This window comes from Lolium perenne, chromosome 4 (genome assembly GCF_019359855.2).
Source record: "Lolium perenne isolate Kyuss_39 chromosome 4, Kyuss_2.0, whole genome shotgun sequence".
In the NCBI taxonomy this organism is placed as follows: domain Eukaryota; kingdom Viridiplantae; phylum Streptophyta; class Magnoliopsida; order Poales; family Poaceae; genus Lolium; species Lolium perenne.
Genome location: NC_067247.2, coordinates 73,597,269 through 73,610,148, shown reverse-complemented (window position 1 = coordinate 73,610,148; position 12,880 = coordinate 73,597,269). Strand labels below are relative to the sequence as shown.

The 12,880-nt window shown below is 48.1% G+C and overlaps 1 long non-coding RNA gene across 1 annotated transcript; it reads right to left on the bottom strand.

Moving 5' to 3' along the window:
* Positions 1-238: 238 nt before the first annotated feature.
* On the bottom strand, positions 239-2,830 carry LOC127293646 (uncharacterized). The gene is made up of 3 exons (XR_007845995.2): positions 2,702-2,830; positions 2,454-2,587; positions 239-645 (listed from the first exon to the last, which is right to left on the bottom strand). It is a non-coding gene; the product is annotated as an uncharacterized lncRNA (long non-coding RNA).
* Between the last annotated feature and the right edge of the window lie 10,050 nt (positions 2,831-12,880).

Genomic DNA, 12,880 nt, shown 5'->3' with positions numbered 1-12,880 from the left:
GTCGGCCCCGCCCCATCCACCGCAAGAGCGTACCTCCCACTCCGCCTCACCGTCGGTTGAACAACGGGAGGAGGGACCGTGGGTGGCGGCTGCTGCAGGGTGGATACCGGCGATGGAGAAGTCGATGGCGGTGGAGACCAAGCCGGTGAGGGAGAAGAGGTCGTCGATACAGGGGTAGAAGGAGCCCCCTGTATCACAGCAGCCCCAGGCGAGTCCCCCTTCGCGGGGGAAACCATGATATGATCTGGGTGCATACTCTTACAGATACTCCAGTACCTCCTAGTATAAGATAGTTGTAGTTTCAGTAGTTGACATACCATTGTCGTCTATTGCAAGTATTTACAGTCTTTTTCTCCATTGTGACTCTTGGGACTTTTCATGAGAAAATACAGGCTTTGATAAATAAACACTTGCCATATCCAATGTCTGGCCTTAACCTTTAACCATGAGCCAAGTTCTGTTGCACAACCCTGTCCATTGATTGTTTTATTCAACAACATTATAGGGACACCAACCTTCAAAGAGATATTCTGGTGTGGGAAATTTCCAAGTTCACCAGTATGGAGGAATTTCAGAGGGTACAATAAACCCGCACCATCACAAGATAATGTCACAACTATGAATTTCCCTTGCAACCCGGGGACCCTAGAAAAAAAACACGGTCATTCATTGCATCTGGTACATTATTAGTAGGGAAAATCACAGCACCTTGTGCTAAATAGTAGATTCCAAATAATTTTCTGAAAATAAATCATAAACTACATCAACTATAGCAGACACGTGATCAGAGTTTGGTAGCAATGCCACATCAGGAGGTATATATATCTAAGGAATGGTTTATGCTTCTTTTGTGCTCATTGAGCACTAAAAACTATCAACAATCAAACAATGCATTGCAAAGTCCTCCATACTGATTAAAAATAAACTTAAGAATCACATGCCGTATGCATCCAATGAAACATTATAATTATCAAAAAGCAGTATCTTTTCACAAATTTGAATTAGTATCACCTTTTTCCATTTCAAGGTTGATTCTAAGAAAAACTTCAGAAGTTGGGCTACACTGTTAAGTCCTGTGATAAAATAACAATGAAAAGGTATACTGAAATATGTGCAATTGTTCTTGTGAATCAAGTAATGGCCTGTATTGGCAGCATTTTAAATTTATAATTATCATGCTCAGTGATGTGTACTTCTAGTGAGGCCAACTCATGGTAAATTCATGTGTCTTCATTGCACTCGAATGTAAATGTCTGTACCAAAAAATAACCAGACAGCTTCTGAGCGGAACTACTTCTGGAGCAAAGATAAAACTAATCGGAAATAAAAGACACAAATATAGTTCTTAGTGTGTTCTATTTCAGGGAATCTGTGGCACATAGGCATGCTGTCAGAAAATAATAAATTGCATCAATGTCTTAGGGGAATGGAAAGTAAGAGGATTTCTCCAAAGAAAAGAAAAAACATGACTTTCAGTTATATTGACTACAATACCATGAGCAAACTAACACATTAATGGTGCTACAAACAATGCACCTTGGACAAAAACAGGAATACCTATGGGAAAAATATTTATTTCCAGATAATATACGGCCAAATCTATATTTTTATCTCATTGTAATACCAGGCTGTTAAATAAAATAAAATTAATATGTGTGCTCATTGAACATTTAACTGAGATGCTAAAATGGGAATAACGCAAGCAGGGATACGGAGAACCACTAATGTTCCAAAAGAAACTTACTAATTAGATATAAATTAGACATACAAACCCTTCATTTTTGTAAAAAGTCTATGGCAACTCTTCTGTGATGTTATTTGTATAAATGGAACTCGAAGAGAGAAAAATGAGTAACAATTCGAAAAACTTCAGATTATCATTTGCTGTCACAAAATAATAAATTGGATCAGTTTCAGGAGAATTGAAAGTAAGAGGATTTCTCCAAAGAAAAGACAAAACATGACTTCAGTTATGTTGACTACAATACCATGAGAGAACTAACACATTAATGGTGCTACGAACAACGCTGCACCAGTGCACGTTGGGCAAAAATGGAATACCTATGGAAAAAACTCACATGCTAAAACAGGAATAACGCTAGTTCTCTCATGGTATTGTAGTCAACATAACTGAAGTCATATATGCTTGCCCATTGAACATTTAACTCAGATGCTAAAACAGGAATAACGCAAGCAAAGATAGGGAGAACCACTAATGTTCAGATATAATTACTACTTGGCTGTTATTCACAATTCAAATGCAGTAAATCCAGCACCAAAGTAAAATACTTCAGTGCACCAAAGGAACTTTTGGATGCCATCTATTTTTTTTTTTCACCAAGCAACTGAATATATCAAAATTTCCAGAGGTACAAACACACTGAATGCACAAAAATCAATGGTCAAGAAGCATAAACAGCCAAAATTATCTAGAGGTTCAACAATATACTTACATGATACATCAACGTTGCAATTTCCCTAGTCTAGCTCTTCCTTCATTTCATGATGCCTTCACATATTAATTTTCTGCCAGTTGCTTTCACGAGATTACACCAGCTTACTGAACCCTCAAATGAGTGATTAAAACCTGTAACAAAAATAAATTTTGAGGTTGAGTTGAGTGGACGAATGTAGAAAGGAAACAAATAATGGATGCACACAAAGACGAATGGAGTAGCTGATTTCAGGAAAATAAAATCACACTGCTGCTCCAATGATGAGACACAAGACTGGGCGCTCACACCCGGACGCAGCTGGGCTGGTACATGCTCTGGCTGTTGAGCGTGTCTGGAGCTGCACCTGCAAGGAGGAGGTCCCCGGCCAGACGGACACGGCGGCCTTCCTTGAATATCGTCAATAGAAAAAGAAGCCCATCTAGCTGCAACATAGGCAAGACCATGAGCGGAAGGCAAGGTAAAGCGAAATCGAAGATCGGAAAAGGTTAAAACATACCGAAAGAACACAAATCAAGCCGGCGGGCGGCTGCACGACGGTGCTGGGCTTGATGACCGGTGGAACAGCAGCTCCACCTGCCCGAGCGGGGCGTCGGCTGGGGCAGCGGCGCAGCGCGCACGGCAGGACGGCCGGCGGTGGAATCCGTCTTTACAGGATGGAAAAAATCGAGGTCGGCAACCACGGCGAACTCGGTTAGGTAGAGCTCAGAATTGCTCGCTAGGGGCAGAGAGATTTGGTAGAGAAGAGACCCGTCTACCACCGGGAAAACCACGCCCAGGCGCAGTCGACGCACAGATCGACGCGCAGGTCCCCTGACCATCAGTCCATCACAACCAAATATATCAACTCCGGAGTCGCCGGGAAAGGAGTAGCAGCAAAGAATGAGAAAAAAAATAGAGGAAATTTTGGAAGTGAGAAGAGGAGGCGAGAAAGGGGAGGCGTACGGACTTCGAAATTTCTGGAGAATCATGAAGTGGAGCTTCTGGATATGCCCCAGTGTGTTGCGCTCCTTCCACTATCGCCGCGTCCGCCCCGGCGATGCTCATCCCCTGTTTCTCTCCTCAGCATAAGCTTGTCCGGGTCAACCCCGGCTGATGTCGACGCCAGCCGCTATTTCCTCTGGACGACAGGCTGCAGCGCTCGTCTCTCCATCGTCTCCACACTTGCCTTGTTTGGACAGGGAGAGCTCAAGGCAGATCATTCTAGGCAGGGGGGGAGGCTGGTGGAAGGCAAGAAGAACCTCCGGCGAGGAGGGGGGAGCCGGTGAAGGTGCTGGGATTTGGAATGGAGGAGCTAGGGACGGTGGAGATAATGGAGTGAGAGAGAGAGAGAGCGCACGCGAGGAAACCAAGTTGGGCAGCATGGGCAAGAGATTTCTCGAGATAGAAGCCACGAACCAGACAAAATGGGTCAAAGCGGTTTAAATTTTTTGCTACAGCCACCCAGGATACAACGAAGCCCAGCACAGGACAGAGAAAAGAGCGCACGAAAATTCTAAGGCAGCACCTAAAATGTACACCGGGAAAATCACTGCAGGGGTAAATCACAAAGTGGCGTACGTGTCAGCTCGATGTTAACCCCAAAATTAATCCAAAACTCTCACAAAAAAGATGTCAGTTCCCAGTTAATATGGTAGTTATACTTATGCTGTATTGATCATGGTTAGCAATGGAAGTTGAGAGTTGGTGGGAAATTAACTGATATAATATAAGCGCCCACTTCTCAGTTCTGATGCCTCTGCATGCATGCCTTAACTCTCTGCTAGTGTAGAACGTGCATTTGTTTTCGATGATAGAACGGTACAACACTGTGAGTCCGAGCATGTAGGAGGAGCTGGCCGTCGGCGATTCAGCGAGTAGGCTGGCCGGCAGGCAGCGGAGCAGCGTGAAGCCTTATGGGCAGATAGCGGGGCAGCCAGAAGCTAGCTAGCCGCTGTCGGAGATTTTGTGTTCACATGTGCAACATGTGTAACTTCGGAGAATTTGTATCTATTTGTGTAATATTTGCTAGTCGGACACGAAGTGGTGGACTTTCTACACTTGTATTATTAATGCATGCATATTATGAATATTTGGATACTTTGTATATCTATCGTGTTACTGAAGTGTATCTTCCTGTCTTTCTGGGATTTTCTTGTATATTCTGTGTATAGACTATATATTCTGGTGTATATACAATGTAATTCGAGATTTTTTTTGGCTCATGTTATTATTTTTCCTGGCGAATTTTTAGTTTTATCCCTGGTGAGAATATAAGCGCCGGCGATAAACACCGTTACCCCTAGCGAATAGGCTAGGCGCCGGTGTTAACAAATACCGCTGGTAAATTAGAGAAGGCGCCGGAGATAATTTGAAGATACCACCGGCAATAGAAGGTGCCAGGGATAAGCCCTTATCACTGGCGAGGTGATCGCCGGCGAATGCGAAGGCGCCGGCGGTAGCCAATCCTGTGTCGGCGGTAAGATAATTCCTAGTAGTGGTACAACCACCGTTCATCATCAGGCGACCATGCCGACACATCTCCTTCGACGTACTCCGGTTCATATTCGACCCTCCTCTGCCGCTTTCCCACCCTCTCCGCTCTCCTCTCCACCTGCTTCTCCTTCCAGAAAATGTGCACGTTTGCCACGTCACGGGGATGTTCTCCACTGTTCCATGAACCGTTTATCCACCTCGGCGATGGTAGTCCGCCACTGCCCTTGACGGTGGTGCCGCTCTTCCGCTGCTGAGGCAAATTGCGGCACAGGAACGAGACACATGGCTTCCTCCAAAGAACTTACCTCCCGGAAGTTCATTTGGTGGCGCGGTTAGGCAAACCTCCACGCCGTGGCGTCATATGCACTGGCTTCCTCCTCCTTACTGTTGAAGGTGCCGAGCCACACACGTACTCCGGCGATGGAGATTTCAGCCGCAAACGGACGCATGTGAACCCCGTGTTGCTATGGTTGGTACGGTGACGAGGAGGCATCTCGACGGGTGCAGAGGATGGATTCTTCGCAGGTGGTGTTTGGAGGATAATTGTCGGTGCCGGTGGTAGAGGGAGAAGTGCTGGTGGCTGTGGAGGAGAACTGCCCGAGAGATGGGTATATATAGGGATGGCGAGTGCTGAAACGGCGGGAAAGAAATGGCGGGAAAGAAACGGTGGGAAAAAATATGGTGGGAAAGAAACGGTTGGAAAGAAGAGAGTTATGGCGGGAAAGAAGAGAGAAATGGACCGTTGACGTGTTCTTTTTCAATTTGCACACGGCAAAGCCATCTTTGCCGTGTTCCTTGCTGTTTTGCACACGTCGAAGGTTTCACGCCAAAATGCCGCCGGCATGCTCCTTCATGCGGGAAAAGTTGGCGGGATGGGGGGGCTTGCGCGGGAGAAGGCTTTGACGTGTGTCCGTTAGGGGCACACGGCAAAGCCATGCCGTTATGAAGGCGCCGTCTTGAGAGCCCGCTCGAGACACGTGGCACGGCCTTTGCCGTGGCCCAGACCTTTACCGTGTGCCTCGTACAAGGTTCATGGTGTTCCTCTCTTTGCCGTGTTCTTTTTTAAACCTTTACTGTGCCTATTTTTTTTTGCGTGTTCTTTTTCCAATTTTTGCCGTGTTTTTTATCGTAGCCGTGTTCTTTTTAACTGGCACACGGCAAAGCTTACAATTGCCGCGGCAAAGCTATGGCAACACGGCAATTGCCGTTTTTTCCGTAGTGACGGGAGCAAGTTTACCGTTATTTTCGAAGGAATGGAGTAGATGGTAGGAATGTAGCACGCATATGTAAAAAAAAAAAGAGCAAAGAAACATGGATCCTTAAAAAGATGAGACGGCACAAATAGTTCACAAACATAGAAAACTAGGATTTCAGTGGACATAACCGAGGTACTGTACGATCACGACAAGGTTGACAAGGGGGGCACCTACTTGCTCCATATTTAGATCTGGTAGATGTGTTTAGTATAATATGTGTGGTTAAATATGCTAGCGTATTTGCGATGTTGCATTCGATAATTAAACTTAGTTGAAATTGTTTAATAATCTAACATAGATAGTACAGGACTGTAGCAAGCATATGTAAAAGAAATGCGAGCAAAGAAGTATCGATCCACGCCACCAATAGTCAACTGGGATTTTAATGGAAAGCTCACAAAAGTAGAAAACTGGGATTTCAGTGGACATAACGGACGACGTTCTACTGTAGGATCACGACAACGTGGACAATGAAGGCGTAAACCATATAGCCTTTGAAAACTCGAGCCAATCTGGAAAGTCTTGTATGTCGCATACCTGGAAGACACCGGTTTTCACGTTGAACTCCCAAACGTCCGGGTGCAGCCAGTCCGTTTCGCTTATCCAGATGGATCCTGGCATAATGCAGGTGAAGTAGACGCAGTCGGGCCTTATCCACGTCGACGGTGCAGACACAACAGAGGCTGGCACCGCCAGTGACCGGTTGCGGTTGCCGATGAGGAAGGCTTGCCCATTCAGGTGTCGTGCCTTCCTCCAGAGTCGGTGCCGGGAGCTGCCTGGATGGTACCTCTGAACATGCATTCGCATCGGCCGGGTTCTGGTGTCCCATGGCAGGCCCGGGCCGTCGCTCCACACCACGTGCAGCGTGCCGTCTTGGGCGAACACCAGGTGCTTCCCGTAGCGGCGGTGGTCGGGACCAAGCTGAGGGCGGCACTTTGCGAACGGCACCGGCACGATGGGGGGAGGCGCAGCCGGATCGACGCTCCATATCTGCCCGCATAGCGTCATGTAGTAAAACTTGCCCCTGTGGTAAGTGATGTCAAGGTCTGTATTGCTGCAGCCACTGGCCTCCCCGTTCCCAGGTTGTTCACGGCCTGCGGCGTCAGGCCAGTGCACCCACTGCCAGTTCTCCTGGCCGGTTTTCGTGAACGCCATGCCGAGCCTCCACCGACAAAGGACGGCGACGGCGTGGTCCTCAGCGGTGGGGTTGCTGGAGAAGGCAATCTTCTGGATCAAGTCATACTGCTCCACGCAATCCGACCTGTGGTGTGGTATAACCGCCTCAAATCTAGGATAGAGGCGTCCGGCGCACTGGAGCGTCGGAAGGCGGACCTGCGCATGGGTCAGGGGGTTCAGCAGCGTAACGATCAGGTTTTCGTCGATGAGGGCGAGCCACCCAGCGGTGGAGCCAACGCAGAACAAGTTGGGAAGCGCCGACCGGGTGCCGCCGATGGGCGTCGCAAGGGAGACGAAAGTGTAGTGGTGCATATCCTGGTCGCGGTCCCATCCATCGGGGATCACCAGCCACGGCAGCGGCAGACCAGGGAGAGCCGCGCGCCAGGACCGGCAGACGCAACGGAACCATATGGAGCATCGCAAGTCGAGGAGTTCGCCGATGCTCCTCAAGAGATCACCAGGAAGGGCATCCCACTCGCGGAAACTCTCCGTTTTTGGATCACCCTCCATCACCGATCAATCAAATTTCGAGATGCGTGATGATCCAATCAAATCAACGTGTGAGATCGATCTAACACCTTATCAGATACTACTCCTTGTACGAGCGCAGGAGGCAACCTAACCTGCAGCATATATGTATTTTTTGGAGAATCGGCAACCTGCTTATATGAGTTGGGTTCATTGTGAGACTGCGTCAGGATCCAAGGCCGATCCGGACCTGACATTGAATCCGGCCCGGTGGCCTCAAGGTTTGCTATACCGTCCGTACCTAAGGTGACGGTTACGTAAAATACGCACGGCTCTGTTGGCGATCTGGGAGCGATCTGGATCTTGCCTCCCATCGATATCGTTGGGCATCTTTCGGAAAAACCACTGTTCCCATTCCTTTCCACGTTAAAGCCTTTCGTTGTGTCCTGAGAAAATTACAGAAAAACCATCACATTTGAGGCAGATTCTTCAAAAAAAACCACCACTATACGAAAAAGTTTTAAAAAAATAACACTTAACACGTTGCAAGAAGCACTGATTCATGTCCGATCAGATTTTAATCAGGAAACTGACGTGTCAGGCCCAGTGTCAGCCTGACGTGGCACCACCTGACGGGCGGGCGTTAATGACAAAGTATCGACTTGTCAATGCCTACGGATTGTAGACTATGGTTTAGTTGGAAGTTGAAGACTGCTAGAAAACTAGGATTGTGTTGACAATAAAATCGATCCCCTCTTTCTCCCTCGACTCCCTCATATATAAGAGGTGGAGCCGAGGGTTTCGTGATGTACAAGTTATAAAGTCCGGGAGACTCTTTGAGTTCGTCCCGTAATAGTTACAAGTCGAGTATTCCTAATACAACTCTACATTTCCAAACTATCTCTTAATTGGGCTTCTGGTGTTGAGGGTACTCCTCGGCAATGCCCTCCGATTGGGGTTTAGGGTTAGCGGAATCCTGCAAACTGACACGAGACATCGGTTCACAGACAAGCGGGGAGAGCAATTTACCCAGGTTCGGGGCCCTCGATGAGGTAAAACTCTTACGTCCTGCATGTCTGTTCTTGATTATAATGATAATGGGTTACAATGGGGTGCCGAATAGTTCGGCTGAGATCTCGTCGAGAGGCTAGTACTACGGCGACCTAGCTCTAGATTTTCTTGTGGCTAAGGTTGCTATGATTGATTGTGTCCCTCGGCAGCCCCTCTCCTGGCCTTTATATAGGAGGTCAGGTCTCAAGAGGTCTAACCGAGTACGACTAGGTTTACAGTAGTTTTAGATCTAATCTTTCCTTGTTCGGCTGCTTCCTTGTCTTGCCCGTCAAGGATTCCTCTGGTGCGCCGTCCAGGTGGCCCATCTTGCCTCCAGGTGTCTTCATGGGCCTCCAATTAGTCAATACAGGATAGGGCAATGTCGGTTACCCGAAGGGTAATGCCCACGTCAGTAGCCCCCGAGTGTCTAGCCGAACATTGTTCGGGTAGAGACTGAAGCATGTCTTCTGTTGATGTTCTTCTCCTTGATTGTCCTTGTTCATCTTGAATCAGCATCGTCCTTTTTGTCGGGTGCGCGTCAGCGCTCCCGATGGGAGTAGCCCCCGAGTCTAGGTAAGGATGCTTGCAATCCGTGCGTAGACTCAAGTTGTACCACTCAAACATTCTTCTCTGCCGAAGTTTTCTGCAGGTCTTCATAGGTCATCCGATATATTTTCCACTTGCAAGGATAATGAGTAACGTGCCCAACTTTTGTTGGTTAACTACCGATGGCAAAACAACGTTACTCTACACAGAATCAAGTCCCCGGGCATGATCCTGGAGCGCAAAATTTTTTGTCGGGTGCGCGTCCAGCCCTCCCGATGGGAGTAGCCCCCAAGTCAGGGCACGAGTGCTTGCAACTGGGCGCAGACTCGAGCTAAGCAATCATCTTTTTCTTCATCCTTTTTCTTCGAGTCCTCAATATATCGGGTGTGCGTCCAGCGCTCCCGATGGGAGTAGCCCCCGAGTCTAAGCGCAGATGCTTCGCAATCTGTGCATAGACTCAAGTTCACCATCCGATAGCTTTTTATTCCTTCGAATGCTTCATGCATTCTTTATGACGTCATTGATGACGTTCTATCGATGTCTTTATTTTGACTGACAATACGTGACCCGCTCGGCCCACTCTCTCTCTCTTTTTGGTCCTATTTTCAAGCAATTTCCGCCCTCTGCGCACAGTTACCAAGGCGTCTCCTCGATTCCCGCAACCATCAATCGGAAAAAGGTCCGCTTGATAGACTGGCATCAACGACACGTGCCCACGCAACTCTTCTCCTCTTAAGATCTCCAAAGGGCGAGAAATCCCTAATCTTTTCCCACATCTGCCTTTGCCTTTCTTCTTCTTCCTTCCGTAACTGCTGCGCCGCCACCACCGCTTCTCCAATCTTCTCCAGATCTAGACAATGGTGAAGAAGAAGAGCGTTACTGCCACCGGCAGCTCTTCGACTGGTGGTGCCGCCGCTAAATCTTCCTCCACTCTTCCAAAGAAGAGTTCTTCAGATGCTCCTCCCACAGCTCCGGCGCCGCCGGCACCGCCAGGCTCAATAGCCAAGCCAGGAGATTGGCTGGCATCCTCCATCACGAAACGTGATGAGAAGAGGGCTCGAAGCCTTGGATTAGTCTCCCCCGACGAGGGGAACGTGATACTTCCAGGTGCGATTTCTCGGCCCAATCCCCCTGCTGGTTTTACCGTGGTGTTCTTATCATTCCTATATCGGGGTCTTTCGCTTCCTGCCCATGAGTTCCTTCTTCGCCTTCTACGGACTTATGAAATCCAACTGTGGCAACTTACTCCCAACTCGATCCTTCACGTTGTTGTGTTTATCACCCTCTGTGAGGCATTTTTGGGCATTGAGCCTCATTTCTGATTGTGGAAGAAAATCTTCTATGTTAAGAGGTACAGCAGTAGCAATGGATCTTTCGTCATTGGAGGCGTGGGGTTCGTGGCTCGCTTGGAGGTTAACTATTTCAGTTTCCCGATGAGAGAATCTGTGCAAGGATGGAGACTGAAATGGTTTTATGTCAAAGATTCTGTGACAACCGAGTCCCAGCTCCCTTGCTTTGCCGACATCCTTGAAGCTAAGCCGAAAGATTCCTGGAAGAACATTCTTTCTCCTGACGAAAGGGCAGCTACCGACGAATTATTCGCCAAATTCCTTCGGATCAAAGAAGCCGATGGACAAACCATGATTGGCACAGAGGTAGCAGCGGTGTTCCTGAAGCGTCGGGTCCAGTCAGTCATGGCTAGAGTTCGTCCAATGTGGTTGTATACGGGTCCAAAAGATGAAACCAGGATCAATGTCGCTGAACTGTCGGAAAAGGAGCTGCTTGATGAAGTCCATCGTCTTACTCTCTTCAGTCAGGAGGACTTGATCCCATTGATATCTTCCTATACTCCTCTCGACGCCAGCCATCCACCGTCAGAGGTAATTCTCTTTCTCATACTCTTATTATGCTGCTTTCGCTTAGTCGACATATTTTTCATTGTTCTTATTTGCTACTTTCTTCGGCAGGTTCCCATAGTTTCTGGAAACTTACAAGATTCACCAAATGACAATTCTGAAGGAAGGGGCTCTTCAGTCCCTGTTGATTTTCGTACTGCCGAACATGTAGACCCAGAAGATGAATATGATGACCCGATATATTCGGAAGCTGCCCATGCCAACCTTCCTTCCTCAGCTGACGATGCTTGCAAAACAGAGGGATCAGTGCGCGATGATGACGCTGATCATGATGCCTTTATTGATGCAGCTGTGGAGGAGGCCAGGGCTTCACCCGCGAAGAGATCGACTGGCGGCTTTGCCGACGAAGACGACCTCTTCGACATGTAAGTATCTTCTTCCCTGAAGCCGCATTTTGTCCTTTTACTTCTTGCATTCCTTTCATAACTTTTTGTCAATCATTTTCCTTCACAGTGACGAAGGTTTTGTCGAGCCGCCGGCTAAGAAGGCCAAATCCGGAGCTGCTCCGCCGGACGTCGCTGCTTCTGAAGCGTCGGTTCCTAAAGCAGCCCCCGCGGCTCAGGTATCAACAGCTTCCTCCCTTTCTAAAGGGAGAGATGCTCCTTCAACTGCCGCCACCAGGACTCCTTCTTCTGTAAGTCCCTCCCGATTGCAACACGAACATTTCTGGTGTGTATCTTGCTTAATGATTTTTCATTGAATATCCTTTTTTTTCCTTTAGGACCTGCGAGGAGTTATCTCCTCTTTGGAGGCCTTCGCTTCCCAATTCACTTCTCTGGAGGCAGAGAAGGTTCGGCTGCAGAAGGAGGTTAAATCTTCCTCCTCGAAGTTGGATGGTGCGGTCAAGATAGCTGCCGAGGCCCGCCAAGAAGTCGACTCCCTGAAGGAGGAGCTGAGCAAGCTAAAGGAGAAGTTGAGGGAGGAAGAGGCGACCAGGCTGGCTTGGCTTTACTTGGTAATCTCCTTTGTGCTCTTCTGTCGATTATCGCACTTATGGGTTCGGCCTTTTATCAATGACCTTTCTCATTTTACTCCTGCAGAAGCTGCCAACATTTCTGTTGACGCCTTGGACAAAATTCCAAACAACTCTCCGGCCAACGGCCTGTCGATGACTCTCGCCTCCCATCAGCTCACGCGGGAGCTTCTTGAGAAGGGAAAGGGTGCCATGGCGTGGATACACTCGATGATCTTCCCCAAAATCAGTCAAGATAAAACTCTGGGGCAGTTGATCGACGCCTTCGCGGTTGACACCAAGGAGGTTATCGAGGTATTCAAACGTACTTCACGTACCTATGGTGCCGTCCTTGCCTTCCAACTTATGATGGGTCACGGCTTTAAGGCCGATATATTGAAGAAATGTCCAAGGAGCTGCCGAAGGAGGAGGATGGGCGGTTTGTTGATTTAAGCACCTTCAAGGCGTCAGTCGTTAGATGTGCACGCCAGCTCCTCGAGTTGGTTTCATCAAGGAAGACATCAGCAGGCCCTAGTTTATCGACTCAGACCCAGGCCCTCTGATCTTTGTAGCAAACTTTTCTTTTGA